This window comes from Neopelma chrysocephalum, unplaced genomic scaffold, assembly GCF_003984885.1.
Source record: "Neopelma chrysocephalum unplaced genomic scaffold, ASM398488v2 Primary Assembly neopelma1_96921, whole genome shotgun sequence".
NCBI lineage: Eukaryota > Metazoa > Chordata > Aves > Passeriformes > Pipridae > Neopelma > Neopelma chrysocephalum.
Genome location: NW_020925564.1, coordinates 2,544,674 through 2,561,620, shown reverse-complemented (window position 1 = coordinate 2,561,620; position 16,947 = coordinate 2,544,674). Strand labels below are relative to the sequence as shown.

Genomic DNA, 16,947 nt, shown 5'->3' with positions numbered 1-16,947 from the left:
TTGACATGGTCCTCTACAGCATCCTTCTGTTATGGATTTGACAGTTGGACAATTCACTGGATAAGGAATTGATTGGGTGGTTGCATCTAAAGGGTAATGATCAACAGCTCAAAGTCCCAATGGACATCAGTGACAAGAAGTGTCCCTCAGGTGTCTGTACTGGTGCCAGTGTTATTTAATATCTTCATTAATGACATAGACAAAGAGATCAAGTGTAGCCTCAGCAAATTTGCAGATGACACCAAGCCAAGGGTACAGCTGACACACCTCAAGGACAGGACGCCATCCAAAGGGACCTGGAAAATCTTGAGAAGTGGGCCCATGGGAACCTCATAATATTCAACAAGGCCAAGACAATGCTGCACCTGGTTTGGGGCACACCCCAACATCAATATAGACTCAGAGGATGAATTTATTGAGAGCAGCCCTGCTGGTGCCTGACAGGCTGGACATGAGCCAACAGTGTGCACTCACAGCTCAGGAAGCCAATTGTATCCTGGGCTGCATCAAAAGCAGCATGGCCAGCAGGTTGAGGGATGTAATTCTGCCTCTCCACTCTTCTCTGTTGAGACCCCACTCAGAGTGCTACATCCAGTTCTGGGGGCCTGAACATAAGAAGCACATGGATCTGTTTGAGCAAGTCTAGAGAAGGGTCACCAAGATGATTAGATGGATGGAGCACCTCTCTTACAAGGAATAGACTAGACAATTGGTATTGTTAAGCCTGGAGAAGAGAAGGCTCTGGGATGACCTAATTGTAGTGTTTCAGTACCCGAAGGAGTCCTACAAGAAGGTCCATAGAGGGATTCCTTACAAGGGTATGTTGCAACAGGACAAAGGAGAATGGCTTCAAACTGAAAGAGTAGGTTTATATTAGATGTTAGGAAGAAATTCTTCCCTGTGAGGGCGGTGAGGCAAGAGGTTGCCCAGAGAAGCTGGAGATGCCCCATCCCTGGAAGTGTAGAAGGTCAGGCTGGATGGGGCTTTGAGTACCCTGATCTGGAGGAAGATATCCCTGCCCATGGCAGGGGATTCTGAACTTCGTAGTCTTTCAGATCCTTTTCAACACAAACCAGGGTTCTTTGAACACTGCGACAATTTAAACTGATCTGAAGTGTTGAGTAAACTAAGAATAAGTATAATTTCATCAACACATTTTTCAAAATAAAAAAGTATGCATTATAAAGTATTGGATATTTTAAATATTCAGTATTCCTACTGACTTATTAAAACATTCTGAGAAAATACATTTAAGTTGTATGGTCCATGAAAATATATTAGTCATATAGAAGTGAAGTCTAGGAATGAATGTACTATATTAGATAAACCTTTCATATTATTTCTGTATCAATGAATCTCTAAGTCTTTTCAAAGAAACTTTGAATACACTGACATCTACAACATTCCATCAATGGCTTTGTGACAGAGCTATAAATACCTGAGTAGCAAGAATGGGAAGGGCGAGACTATTTGCAGAAACTAAGGATTATGGCACATCTGCAACCACCTACAATGTCAGCATTCATACATTAAAATGGACGATGATAAAAAACATACACCTCAGGGGAATACATTATCTAAAACTAGGATAAGCTGTGTAAATGTTTCATTGCCATGGAAATGGTGCACAGTACATGACAGCAGAAAAAGTCAGTTGAGACAGGTAATTTTAATTTTTATTGATAATATGATCACAGGTGTGCTTTTAATCATTTCACCACTTCAGATTTCTTATCAACTGTCAGTAATAATTTCATATGACAAGCACAATGCCCTTGTGACGTTACAAATACAGCCTAAAGTTACTTACAGTGCCTGCTGACTGGCAAGCCACTGTCTCTACAGTCAGTGCACAACTCCAGAAAGTCTATTTATTTAGTACACCATAGGTCACTCAAACTATCAATGTAGGCAAAAGTTTTGACAGCGTTCATCCAAAGAAACAGTGTTTTCTGGGTGAAGGTGAGACAGAAAAGAGGCAGACAGGATTCAGAAGGACCATGAAAGATCACAGAATCACAGAATATGCTGAGTTAGCAGGGACCCACAAGGATCGTTGAGTCCAACTGCTAGCCCTGCAGAGGACCTTCCCTGAGAGTCACATCATGTGCCCAAGAGTATTGTTCAAATGCTTCTTGAAGTCTGTCACACTTGGTGCTGTGATCACCTCCTTCGGGAGCCTGTTTAAGTGCCCAACCACCCTATGAGTGAAGAACCTCTTTCTAATATCCAACCTAAACCTCCCCTGATACAATTTCAGATCATTCCCTCAAGTGCTGTCACTGGTAACTAAAGAGAAAAGGTCAGTGCCTGCCCCTCCTCTTCCCCTCATGAGGAAGTTGTAGACTGCAATGAAGTCTCCCTCAGTCTCTTCTCCAGGCTGAACAGACCAAGTGACCTCAGCTGCTCCTCATACAGCTTCCCCTCAAGGCCATTCACCATTTTCATTGCCCTCCTTTGGATGCTTTCTAAGAGCTTTATGTCTTTTTATACTGCAGTGTCCAAAACTGCACACAATATTCAAGGTGAGGCCACCCCAGTGCAGAGCAGAGCGGGACAATCCCCTCCCTCAACTGGCTGGCGATGCTTTGCCTGATGCCCCCCAGGACATGGTTGGTCTCCTGGCTGCCAGGGCACTGCTGACTCAGATTCAACTTGCCATCGACCAGAAAGATATACGATCAAAAATGTCAGCTCATTTAGGGACATATCATTCTGCTAAAAAGCAGGACAGTCTTAATCCAAAAGACTTCCGGGATCTCTGACTCTTTGTGCTTTAAATTTCAGAAATCTTAACTGAATTTCTTAGATTGCATGTCCCACTTTGGCGCTAACAACACTGCAGTGTCTGAGGTCTAGTTGAAGCCAAGAACAATCCAGGAAGATGTATTCATGATTGCAAATAACTACTGTATTGTGAGAACATAAACAAAACCCAGGGAAACTGCAAAACCAATGCACTCAGTGTTACATACCATTTAGATAATGAATCACATATATGTCTGCATAATGCTTTTCATCAAAAACTTCACATCTCCCTCCTTTGCCCTGTATACTTCAGATAAGTCCTAGAATGTGAAGTTCTACAAAACAAAAAAGAGTTATAGTTGTTTCATTTTATAGTTTGGGGCCACACTACTGTTAAGATACATAAGGTGTTTTCAAAAATAAATACTATGGGTAAAGTTAAAACTCAAATTTTTCCAAGTCTACTGAAAAGATCTATTGAACAAGCTATTCCACCATAACATATGCATCAAAATTCAGATGTCATATAGCGTTAAATTGCTAAATTTAAGGTATGTTTCCTGCAAAAAATTTTTAACCATCACAACTAACTTAATCAAAGCTCTGTATGCACAGTATTATTATCATTAGTAATAATATTACAATATCCATATATAAAATATTTTTGGCACTGAGTAGTTTTTTTTTCCAGTAAGAATGGAAGGAAATTGTTTTAAAGCAGTTCTTAAGTGGAGAGGGACAGGAAGGGAAGAAACTTACATTGGGTAATTTATCCAACCTTATCCAGTCTATATTAACTAGTAATTCTTCAGTAAGTGACCATACAGAAAACATGATCAAAACTATATTCCCTTCAGTTGATCTTGCCTTGTTGCAAATGTTTAGAGGTTAAGAACCTGGCTTAACACAGATAAATGCATTTCATTCTTACAGGAGATTGTCATATTAAGATACTGTTTGTAATACTGTTTTAGCATGTGAATTGCAAAGATAATTCCAAAAGAACCTTTAGAATCATGCAAGAAATTTATAATATGAAATAGAAGTCTTCTATAAGAGGGACAATTAGACTATTGCACAATAATAAATATATTGTTATTTACTTTAGTAGTGTCATACTGGAGCCACTAATAATCTATATATAATATACTATAATAAAAAATATAACATCTACTGGCACAAAGTGCTTTGACATGCTATTAATAAAGCATACACTCATCTCTGATTTCCTTCATTCCCTTTATTGTTTTGTTTAATTTGTTTTGCAACTGCTTTTTGTTGTAAATACATGTTGTCTTCATACTAGCACAATATGAATCTGATGATTAAATGGAGCTGTCATTATAGTAATTTAAGAAATCCAGAAAGAAAATGACCAGCTTTCCTAGCAGTTAAAACTATTCTTCAGTAAAAGATGCAATGACACCAGAGAAAACATGCTAGTAAAATTTTTCTTTTCTTAAAATGTTTTACTTTGGGATGACAGTTACAAAAAAGGAAGAAGGAGGATTTAAACAGTTCCATTTCAGAATATTCAAATATTTTCTTTGTACTGAAAATTATTCCCCATGAGAGAAGGATGAACAGAAGGAGTCTACTCTCTTCTGCTTTCTATTTGCTTAGCACAGGTGTCAACCAAAGTATCAACACTGTGAACAGAAGGGATAAAATCTTGGCTGCTCTGATATAAATGGCAATTCTCCCATTGACTTTAACGGGTCAGGGTTTTTCTAAAACTGTTTCTGGAGTCACAGCTGCCAGAATGTGAGACTCTGCTGAAGAGTCTACTTTTTCCTCTGCTGTGAGATGAAGGCAGATTGGATGTACATGGTAGTCAGAGCAGAACATCGAACACTGACGCTTCATGGCAAAGTTAATACACTATAGAGTGCAGAGCTCTTCCAACCAAAACCAGTGCATAATTTGTTTCTTTCATTTGACATTGTCTCATAAATAAAAGATAAGAAGATGATGAATTATAGTTTGTAAACACTAGAGCCAAATAATCCCAGTTGATTGCTAATAAACTACAATGAAACCTGATTCATACAAACTAGAAGTTGTAATGCAGCAATAAATATCTAGGAGGCCACTGTACATTAAAAAAATTATTAGGCTCGTTATTTGAATATCAATTTCTATTTATGTAGCTGTTGGCTGGAAACCAATGGGAAAATATGTCTTCAGCTGGTTGAAACAAATTAGACTGACAGCACCTCACTTTTCTGCCATATTTTAAGTTAAAAACACTTACACTTTGCCATGATAAATTGCCCTGCTTTACAAACACAGAAAACTAAGAGTTAAAATTAAATATATTGTTATTAAAATTTAAAAGCTTATTCATTTAAGATAGGTATTACCTCAACACTGAGAAACTCTTCCTTTTCTGTCATATTTATTGCTTTCACAAAGTTGCCTGTTTTAGCAAGGTAATTATAATTATACTGGTATTAGGACCTCCATAGAATGGTATAGTTTCTGCCAGCTATGACGGGTAGACCCTCTGTAGTGAATCCCATTCTCAAAGCTGCTGAAGTATGCCTTAGACACATAATTACTACAGTTGATCCAAATTCTACAGTAATTACAGTATTAGAATAAATGGGAATATAGCAGCACATCACCTAAGAATCCTCTGGCAGTACAAAGATAAGTACAATTGTTGTGCACAGCCTTGTCTAAGCCTTTTAAGATGGTCTCCAAGAATCCACTATGTAAGTAGCAAAAGATCAGCTTTCAGACTCCTATTTTTAATTCCCAACACAATAGCTGCACATTCTGTGGCTGACTGGAGTTATTTGTGTTTGAAATATGGACAGAGGTAAGGAGATAGGAAAAAATACATAGAAAAATTTCCCTCTTTGGTACCTGAAGAAAAAAATTCCAGTTGATGAAATTCAAAGCTGCTGTTGCTATCTTTCTATTAAATTTTTAAAAATTTTCAAAACCCTGATTCCCTTTCCTTTTTCAGCTCCAACATTGCTCTTTTCCAGGACCTACTAGTTCAGTGTGATTTACCATGGGTCATGAAAAACCCAGAGGCATACATTCCCTTCTTCTTAAATCTGGAACATTTTATGTTCCCTGGAGTCTACCCTTGTAGGATGGCCAGGATGAATAAGGTGGACTCACAGACTATCAAGAATACATGTGATTCAGCTTAAATACTTGTCGCTTTCCAGTTGTGTAGACTAGACTAAAAAATTAATATGACCTGTCACAATTAAATCTATTAGTACCATACACTTTTCCAGAATCTTGAATATTACAGTCCAAATAAAACAAACAACTCCCTGCTTGACCCCTACAAACACCCTCCCTGCAAAGGAATAAACTTTCATTTAATATTTATAATCAGTGTAACTATCATAGCAAAAAAAAAAAAATACCTTGTATTCCCCAGCTTACTTGCAGACCAACAGAACCTGCAATGTAAGAAAAGAAAGTCTGCAGAATTAGTTACTGAATACAGATGTATACACACAGAGGTAGACAGACTACTTTTACAACTAGCATATGTGCTATCTGATGGTGTAATAGTAGGTAGAAAAGCAACTGATTGAGAAAGATTGAGAAAGCAAAGCAAATACCATGATGACATTGAACAGATATTGTCAGATTCAGATAATTACCCTTTCCTAGAGTGGTTGAATGTCAAACTACTTTGATCTTCATTTTGTAACATATTTGAAAATACTACTTTGTAATGTAAACGTTTGAGCTGCCTCTATCTTACATGGAAAGGAGATTGCCTTCTATCTACTAAGGGTACAAACAAAACATCTTGTCTATGAAGTTTATATTTTTTTTCCTTGTCTAGGCAAATCCTAGTCACAGATGAAAACTGCTTTGCACAGGATCCTGTGAGAGTACAGAAGGAAAAAAAAAGGTGATGAACTTAAAGAACAAGGAAAGCCTAAAGTGCTGTTATTTTTATGTTTCCTCATTATTATTATTATTCAAGTCAAATTATAGGAGACCAATCTATGCTAAAGAAACCAAACTTTCTAAATTTCAAGCAAATAGGATTATCATATGAATTCTAAACATAACATTCATAATTATGTATTCATATCAGTCCCTTTTAAGAGGTTTACAATATTTAATTTCTATTTTCTCATTTTAGAAATAAGAGATTTGTATTTAAAAAAACCCAAAACAAACAATAATAAGAATTTTTCTAAAAATACTACCACCAGGAATAAAAATCTCTTTTTACTGGTGGAAATTGACCTGTCTACAGCAAGACTCATTATGAACTCAAATTAGTGATCACATATTTCCTGTATGGGAGACTGATTATCATCATCTAAAGCAGCAAGATCCTCAGTCCCTGATTTGTTTCCCATTACAAGGCAAAGACTGGCTAAAGACTTTTCAAGATATACAGTGACATATAAGATTCAACAAGGAATTAAAACTGCTATAAAACAGAGTATATGAAATCTATAGGTAAAAAATATAAGTGCCAGGGACTGTCTTAGTACAATAAATTCAACATGCGTGAATAAACATTTGTATTTTCACCTCCCTGGGCAAGACCAAGCTGAAATACATTATTGTCACACGTACAGATGTATCCACACATGTGGCAGCCAAGTCTCCTGTGATTTACTGCTCAGTCAGTATCTGAATGCATGTAAAAAGTATGCATAAAGAGAGCCAGAAAAATTTTCAATGAGTTTAGTAAAAATGTACAGTACATATCCAACAGGAAAGAATGAACCATAAATCTCATAATATCTACTTGTGTTAGTTATTAAAGTTATTTTCTCATACAGTCCTGATCAGAAACATACAGCAAAACTAAATGAAAGCTTCTGGAAAGAAAAAGCCTCATGTAAGTGACACTTCATTGAACAGTCAGTGGGAAATCACAACTGCACAACATCTGTTTCAACCCTGCAAATAAAATTAATTTAAATTAAGCACATAAATAACTTGCTATGCACATATCAACCTAATCAATAAGCACAGACTCTAATCACAAGTGCCATTAAGATTTGTAGTGAAAGATAAGAATAAAGAGATAATTGCAATCAGAAAACATGCTGATTGGAAATAAATTACAGTGGATTTTAAACAGCGTTAAAGACATGTTCAGAGGAAGTATACTGCAGCATATGAAAAGCCCCAAAATACGAGGCCAAACTACATTTTCCTTTCCTTATCCCTCATCACTGTTCTTCTAAAGGATGAAACTCAATTCCTTTTCCCTTGCTGGCTTTGTTTACTGATTGAAATAAATATAGACCTAAAGCTACACTCAGTTTCAGATAAATTCCCTGAAAGAGAAAGCAAACGCTAAAGACTCAAGAGTCTTTTTTTTTAATTTCATGAAACCCTATCATCCAACTAGTTCTGTCCTAGAATATATGTTTTCTTGCAACTTTTCAAACTATCTTTTCTTACATTCAACACCTGTATTCATTCTTTTGCTCTAATTTTGTTTTTGAAAGGGCTTTGTGTACTCCATAAGAACTTCTCTGTTGCTTTGGATTATGATCTCTCTTTATTTTTTTTCCACTGAAAGTCAACAGTATCTATTGCCTTTCAGTTTTGATGCTCCTTTTTCTATCCCTTGTCCCTGTACATCTCTCAGATTTATGCTTCTAACCTCTAGCCTCATGTTCCTACTCTTCTCCAGAGTAATTTTCCCCTTCATTTTCTCTTCCAATATTTCTTTCACTTCTGTGATGGAACGTGGAGTTGTGGTATTCATAAAGGGGATTCAGTAGAAGAAAGTCATCATGTGCAGGGGGGGAAAGCAAGAGTCTCAAATTTCAGGAGATGCAATACTATTCCCAACCAATTGCTAGTTTTCCCTTCTCTTCCTGCTGTTCTCTATGCAGATTTCATCTTTGGTGAGTAAATCAATTGCCACTTTTCTTTTGCTCCTATCAGTTTCTCATATTACTGCTGATTTTCTTCTCTCTGACCTTCCATCTCCTCCCTGATCTAGATAATGCTGTGTTTCTTCTCTACTAGCCCTCATATTTTTATGCTCCACCAAATTATAATCCACATCTTTAGTTTTCTGCATTGCAGGTTTTACTGGTGTTATTTAATTCACTTTTTCCCCCTAATGATCATGATTGTCTTTATTTAATTTCTTCTCTACCCTGTCCTCAATTAGGACAGTAGTTGAGGGTAACAAAGGAAAGTCAAGGAGGAAATTTGCCAGTAGTGGTCCTTTATTAACAGTAGGACAAGTGGGCAGCCTTCCACTTCCTTCCCAACTCAGCCCAAATTCTGGTTTCTTCTGTTTCCTGTTTTTGTGTACCAGAAAAAAGGAAGACTATTTTAAATATATGCCTTATTCAGAATTGCATATAGCTCAATACCAAGGTAGTGATAATATCCATAGTTCTTTGCCTAGCTGAGTATCTTTCACAAAATTATGGGGCTCATGAAAAGAATAAATTTTCATTTCAACACAGTAGTTTTGCTCTCCAAAAGTTCCCTCAAATATCAATGGTATGCACCCTAAATTTTTAAAGTAGCTGAGGGAATTCTGGTTCCAAGAGAAAACAGGATAGGTTCCTCTAATGATTTCTGCTTGAAAAGATAGTGACTTGTGACACAAACAATTGGGGTGAAATTCTTCCCTTGATGACTTATCACTCAGGGATGCTAATGACTTCAGTAGAAAAGATGGTCGAGCATCCTAGGGTACAATTTGCTTCCTACTGTTTTTGTGCTTACTGGGACTGAAGATTACTCTAGGGAAGATACTGTAGGTGAAGCCAAGAATCCAATTTCTGAGAAAGATATTGATTGATAAAGAAAAAATAAGCAAAGAATTGCAGACATATGCAAATAAAGAGCTTAAGCGAATGTAAATATGTACACACATGGTTCAACAGTGTAAAAATTGTAGCATATATGCTAGAACCAATCCATATGCTGTCACCACTAACACAGCATCTGCTAGAAACTGTAATACTCCCAGTAGTTTGAGACAAGCTGTGACACTGAGTCAAGAAGTGTGAGATAGAGGCAATGAAGAGAAGGAAATACTTTTAGCAGACTGAATACATCACCAAAGCCTTGATGTGAGAGTACGGCCTCTAACTATCACTTGACGTAAACCAACAACTTTCACTATAATACATCAGGGCATAAAAATTATGAACATAATTTGATATTCTTTTTCTTCACAGGAAAAACTTGTATTGGAAATGAGTAAAAAAAGTAATTAAGTAAATACCATCTCTTATTTCTGTCAGTGTAAAATGTAAGTATTTTTATATTGCACTTGTAGAATTTCCATAAGCATATGCATCAATGAAGATATATTACACACACTTAACAGCTATAGATGGATTCTCTGCCAGCTAGAATATTTCATAATAACAAAACACAAACACATTATACAGTTACTCATTTAAAAAAAAACAAAAACAAAAACAAACAAAAAACCACCACTCTCCCTAACCCACCTCTCACTGCAACAACAACAAAAATACCCACAAAGTGTAATGAATGTTTTCTCAGTCAAGTGAAGAACAAGTGTGTTATAAAGCTTCTGTTCTGACTCATGACAACTATGTATATATAAAGAAACTTACAGAGTACCTCACTATTGAAAAGAACAAGAAAAGAGAGAGCAAGGCAGAGAAATGGAACAAAATGTAAAATGCAAACACCACTGTTACTTACATTGTTACATCATCTGAGACAAATAAAGAGCCTTACTTAGTATATTTTATGACAGTATATATAATTTCCTTGAGATTTTATACTAAATGAAAAAGTAAGACATATACTGCTAAATTCTTATTTCTGTGGGTCAAATTAAATTTTTTCCACCAATTTTGTGTTCAGACTTTAAATACATTTATTTGGCAATAATTCCATTATTTTTAAGTAGTGATGCAAAGTAGTATGCGTAAATATATTGCACAAAGTTATGCTCTCTCTCTCTCTCTCTAAACATATATATACATATGTTATACATACATAATATATACGGTATACAACACAACCTCATGGGAGTTCTAGCTTTCTTTTTTTGTTTTTCTTAAGTTAGTGGGAAATGACAATAAAGCACAACTTTTGATCACTTGGTCAGGATTTTGATTCCAACCTCTGTCAAGTACCATCCCACAAAGAAACTGTTAGAGAAATTGATTGCAATCATTCATTCACAAACTAAGAATCATGTAAAGGGAAAAACACTTTTTTCTCCAGATGTCCCAAAGAGTGTTCCACTAGCTGCAGCAGAAGAGCAATTTTACTGCATTTAATTGAGAAATCACACGTTAAGGAATCATGGGAGGAAAATATGCAATAGGTAACCATGGGAATGAAACCTGTTAAGAGGTAATAAATACTTATAAATATGATAAATGGTCAGGAGGTCTGGAGACACACTATCTATAACACTGCTGCTTCCTTTGAGAATGCACACAGGATCACTCTCGAGGAGAAAAGACAACGCAGAAAGAATCGTGTCTTGCCGATACCATCCAAGGAGCCTTTCTGCTGTGCCTTTCGTAACCGGACTTGTCTATGTCGCATTGGCCTCTTTAGCCACCAGCGCACTTGTAGCAAATATGGGTAGAGTCCTTCCTAAATCTTCATTAGCAAAGCCTAGCCATGATGATGATGATGATGATAAATGACACTTATGTCCTTTTTTTTTTCAATCAGTAAAATCTGGCCACAAATCTGGTTCCTCTCTTTAGGAACACTACATAGTCTCTTTAAGTTTATGTTATTTTGTGACATACACATGCCCTAAATAGTACCTCTTAGAATATATATGAGCCATTATTAACATGCAAAGGAGAGTCTTCAAACGAGTGGGTCAGCCCTTACCAGGGTCTGCACACAGCATATGCCCTTCAGTTTTGGCACTGCAGTAGTACTATAATTGTCCTTCTGCTGATGCTGCTCACTAGTAAAAGTCAGAGTAATCAAGTTTTCGCATCAATTTTACCACTCTATGTATCTCTAAACACAAAACCTTAGTACATTTTGTTGGGTGCAGGTACACAGGTGCTGGAAGCAAGGGGTTGCAGGGAAGAATAGAGTCCACATAGGAGTAGGTATTCTCATGTATGAGAGACCAATCCTGGAGCAAGGAAAAAATCTGAGGATGAAGGAGCAGCAGAGAGGAACTGTTATGAACTAACGGCAACATCCATTCCACATCCTTTGCTCAGGGAAGAGCAGGTAGAGGAGTCAGAAATTAAGTTGAGCCTGGGAAGAAGAAAGGAGTGACGGCAAAAGTGTTTTTAGCTTTGTTGTTGTTTCCCAGCATCTCACTCTTTTTTGAATTGACTATAGGTTACATTAATTTTCTGAAAATTATTAATCTGTGCTGCTCTTGAAGGTAACTAGTAAGTGACATTCCTGTCCTTGTCCCCATCCATGAGCTTTTCCATCTTAATTTCTTCTCCTACCCTACTGAGTGGGGGAAGTGAGAGTGACTGAGTGGCACATTACACAGACTTCATCAATACATTTTCCATAAGAAACAACATATCTCAGTACTGGGAGAGCTTCTGTGTCAGTTGCCCACCAAATCTTAACTACTGTTTTGGTAAAATTTCCTAAAGGGTCACTGTTCATGCTTAAATGGCTCAGTCAGAAAAGGAGAAAAAGATGTTGCTGCTTTCAATCAGACCATATCAATAGAAAATAAAACTATGTCCTTCATTTGATACGAGAATGCAATTTAAAGTGAATGAATAAGCCATTGCATACTTGAGAAAAGTTTTTAAAGAACATCTGCACATACAACTTGCTTTTTGATCCAAAAGGGAATTCTTCTTACTTCCACACTCCCAGATCATACCCTTTGAAATATACATATGTGCATTCAAGGATGTGATGCTGGAGAATTTCTAAGGTGACCTTAGCTTTTTCTTAAGTCATGAAATGCGCATTGAAAAAGATGGAAGCTTTAAAAGCAAACAAAGAAACAAAAAACTCCCCATCAAAATCCAAATCACTGAAAGATAAAAACTAATACAAAAAATCACTTATGGACATGGAATAAAATAAATAAATAAAACTAATCCAGAAATACAAAAAACTTCCACTGTAGAACAATGGTAATAACAGAAAGATATCAATCCCCAGATATTTACTTGAAAAGCAGGAAAAGAAGCAAGTTCAATACATGTAAGTATATATGTGTAAATATCTCTCTCAATTTCATTTGCTAGAGAAAGAAGAGGATGCATCTTCATGCTTAATCCTTTCAAAAGAGTCAGAAAACTATTTCATTATTAAATAAATGGATGTTTGATTTGCGACAATATGAATATTTTATTTAGGAAACTCTTCAATGGATAAGACTAACTGTTCATCCCTTGACAGTAAGGTAAGGTTAACTTAGTGAAAACTAAATTTATTAACCAGAGCGCCACTTGCAATAATTTTGGTAATTCATTTGGCTGTACCCACTTTTTAAATCACTACTGACAGAGGACTTCCAAAATTTAAGGTAGGTTGAAGTTTTGTTTAAAGAATATTACTTTTTTTTTATTTTTGTTAGAAAGCTTGAAGAATAATCGTGAGTGCAATAGACATATAATGTTTTTTAAATTAAAAATTAATTAATATTTTAATTTTACTATAGACGGTTACTTTACTACTCACTACTTATGGGTTTTCTACTTAGGGAATAGGAAAAAGTATTCACAAAAACACAGAAGCCCCATAACTGAACCAAACAAAACCAAAACCAAATTGTGTAGACCAAATACTTTTTACTAATGGAGTCTATAATGCAAAACAAAAGCACAAAAAATGAAAACAAAGAGAAAAATAACAACAAATCGTCCTTTACCTGTCCTTCATTTTTAAAAACATGCTAACAGGAATAATAATTTTTTATGTCAGAAATTATTTAATTCTTTAACGTAGCTGGTTACATACACAAGGAGTGTTGCAGGTTTACTTTACTAGATACAATTTCTAATACATTTGCTTTTGAACTAGTTTGTTACTAAAGCCAAGATAATCTCATACTGTGCTTTCATAATGAAAACTATAGGGTTTACAGGTTTTTTTTCTTCCTTAATATCCCTAATCATTAACTTATAATAGAATTCCTAGTTACACTGGTGTTGTAGAAGTATGAAGGAATTTTAATTTGAAATTTGAAATGAAATTTAATGCAATACATGCTTTCTGCTGTAAATTAACTGGTTGAAATAAGAAAAAATCTCCAATGATATTAAAGCAAAAGTAAAAATAAATAAGGGATAATAACTTATTGTCTTCCTTATACTCTTATTAGATTACATCCCTATCAATTTACAATAAAAGAAAAACCTCTACGATTAATCTTCTAGATAATATTTTTTAAATATCAAAATGATCAATGCATAATAATATTGCTCAAGGAACTTGATTGCTAAGGACAGTACTTTAACTGTATCACATTTTTTTTGCAAAGAATTAAGTCTACTTGCCTAAAGATTAAAATGAGTGGATTCTGAGTGCAATTTTCCCCAAAATATTGTTAATTTTAGACTAAAAACTGGAGTTTTGAAAAACACATAGGGCAATATAGTGAAGTACAGATATTTGAAAACAATTAACACTTTAACAATATTATGTTTTTTAGAGTAATTCTACTTGGTACTTTGTAGAACTTCTAAACTGCCCTTAGAAATGTGATTTTTAAGGCTATTAACATAGGTTATAGCATATGAAATTATAAATTACTATAGGTCTGATTATATTCTAGTAGTCTTTTTTAAAAATGGAAATCTGAATGATCTGTTCTCTGTTTTGTGAAATCTTACAGCGTGAAATTACAATTCATTTCTTGCAGAGAGGGCTGGATGTGCATTCATGTTAAATACAGCAGTATAATTTGGCAGATTTTACTTAGTTGCTTGTTTGGTCACTGATAATATAAATTACTTGTGCAAGTAATATTGCATATATATCCATAAAATGTGAATGATATTCTAGGGCCTATTTAAGTTATAAATATTCTCTTAAACAGTTATGCTCCAAGAGAATAGTGTAACTTTCATTGCATGCCAAACATCTACAATACCATTCATTTGCATATGGTCACACAAGCAACCATTAGGCTCTAAGTTTTTTTAATATATCCACTATTTTATGTTACTTTAGACACAACTGGTTTTGAATGTGCATAGGCACATTGACTTCCAGAAAGGCAAAATCACTGGGGTGGGTCAGTAATATGAAGCCACCAGGAAAACTGGTTTGACTTTGTTGTTCATTGCTAGTTGGATTCTTTTCTTGGTTACAAGCATTAAGAAGAGGGAATGTAAAATTCTGGAAACTTATTCCTCCATGCAAGGTATCCTTTTATGGAATACATAATCCAGCACCAGAAAAATACAAAAATTGAATAGATGAGGTACAGAAGTAAAACATCAGCTTCCATGTGAGAGAAGCAGAAAATGTAATAAGGGAAAATGCAGGTTCAAAGGGAGCCTACTGACAGTATCTGAGTCACACCTTGGAAGCGTTTTCTTTCAGTTCTAGTGATGATATCTGCAGTATAATCCTGAATTAACTAAAGCTCTTCTGGCAAGAAATGTAAAAATTTGTGTTACATGTAACATTAAAGACTTTTATCATCTGCTGATTATGCAAATCCTACATGTCCTGGTGGACAGTAAGCTGAACCTGAATCCACAGTGCATCCTTGCAGACATTATAGGAAGCCTGGATTGCATCACAAGAGTACAAACATCATACTAAGGGATGTGATAATGAGACTTTATCAAGCATCTCCCAGAACTTCAGAACGGCCAAGGCAATGGGCAAACCCTGAAAATTTTGAAGCTCTATCTGAATATAAGAAAAATATTTTTCCTCTGAGGGTGGTGAAAAAACAGCAGAGATTGCTGAAAGAGGCTGTGTAGTCTCCATCCTTAGGGGTATTAAAACCTGCCTGGAATACATCCTGAGCAACTTGTTTTGACTATCCCTATTCTGAGCAGGGAGTTGCACTAGATGATATCCAGAAGTGCCAACCAGCCTCAGACACTCTGTGGTTCTTCATTTATGCATCTCCATACATCCCAGAAAAATAACCAGAACAAGACAAATCTGCAGCCTTCCTCCCTGACACAAAATTCTCTCTTACTAAACTGTAAAATTACCATGTATGTCTAGAAAACTGCAGAAAAATAAATAAATTTACCCTTAATTATGTTTATAGAAGTAGAAGGATAACTCAGAAATTTTCTAAGATAGATGTTTATATTTTATGTTGTTCATGTCAAAGATGGAAGGTACTTTGACTTTAATTCCACTTTTAAGTTGTTGCAAAATTGATTGTGTACAAAGATTAAGCATAGAGAAAAGGCATTTAGAAGTTCAAGGAAATTGTAAAAAAAAACCCACAACCCTCTACCATGAATAAAAACAAGCAATTTTTCTTCTTTGTGTATTTCATCTTCCACCAGCTTCAAGCTAGTGAATACTTTTCAATTATAGCCTCTGGATTCTTTTATAGTCTGCTTTTTAATTAGTAAGAATGCAAACAAACAAGGACTCAAATTGCCTCTGTTCCACTGCAAATGTATATTTCCTCCTACTGTTCCCACAGTGCTGTGTTCTGTTTCTCTTATTGTAGAATTGCAGTGTTATCTCCTCCTCTTTGATCTAATAGCAATTTTGCAGATTCTGATTGACTGACAGTGTGTGCAATGACCTTCACCAAGAAAAAAATATTTTTTTTAAACAAGAATTAATTCAATGAATTTTGTCATGCCCGACTCAATCTCATTTAGTTCATACATACTTGCAAATCCTTTGCAGTGTTAATGACATTATCTATCTTAGTGCGTTCATTGACAAAAGAAACTATTGTCTACTTTGTGGATCTGCTTTCAGAGTGTCCAGCTGAAATGATGAAATATATTTAGCAGAAAGGGAGAAAAGGAGAAAGAAAATGTGTGTGTTTATCTTCTGTATTCCCTGTCTCTAAAAAATACCAAAATCATTAGATTTAGTGAAGACCCTAAATTAAATCATGCCTATGCAATGACAGTCACATTCAGTCTCTCAGTTTTATCTAGGTTAAGCTCTCAAAAAAAACAAAAAAAAATTTCAAAACCCATTATTCCAGTTCTGGTATTCTTTTCCTCAGCTAATTTTCTAGCTAGATGTAATAATAAAACTAGAAACTTTCTTTATGTATGAAACTAACTGTAATCATAACTTTCAATTTCAAATGCTTTA

At 35.4% G+C, this 16,947-nt stretch overlaps 1 long non-coding RNA gene across 2 annotated transcripts in view; it reads right to left on the bottom strand.

The window, feature by feature from the left end:
• LOC113960834 overlaps positions 1 to 16,947 on the bottom strand; it is a 611,076-nt gene that overhangs the window by 83,298 nt on the left and 510,831 nt on the right. The window contains exon 7 of one of the 2 annotated variants that reach the window (XR_003532117.1): positions 6,141 to 6,176. The exons of the other annotated variant lie outside the window; for it this stretch is intronic. This is a non-coding gene — a long non-coding RNA (uncharacterized LOC113960834). The remainder of the gene's footprint in view (positions 1 to 6,140; positions 6,177 to 16,947) is intronic. 2 annotated transcript variants of the gene reach the window in all.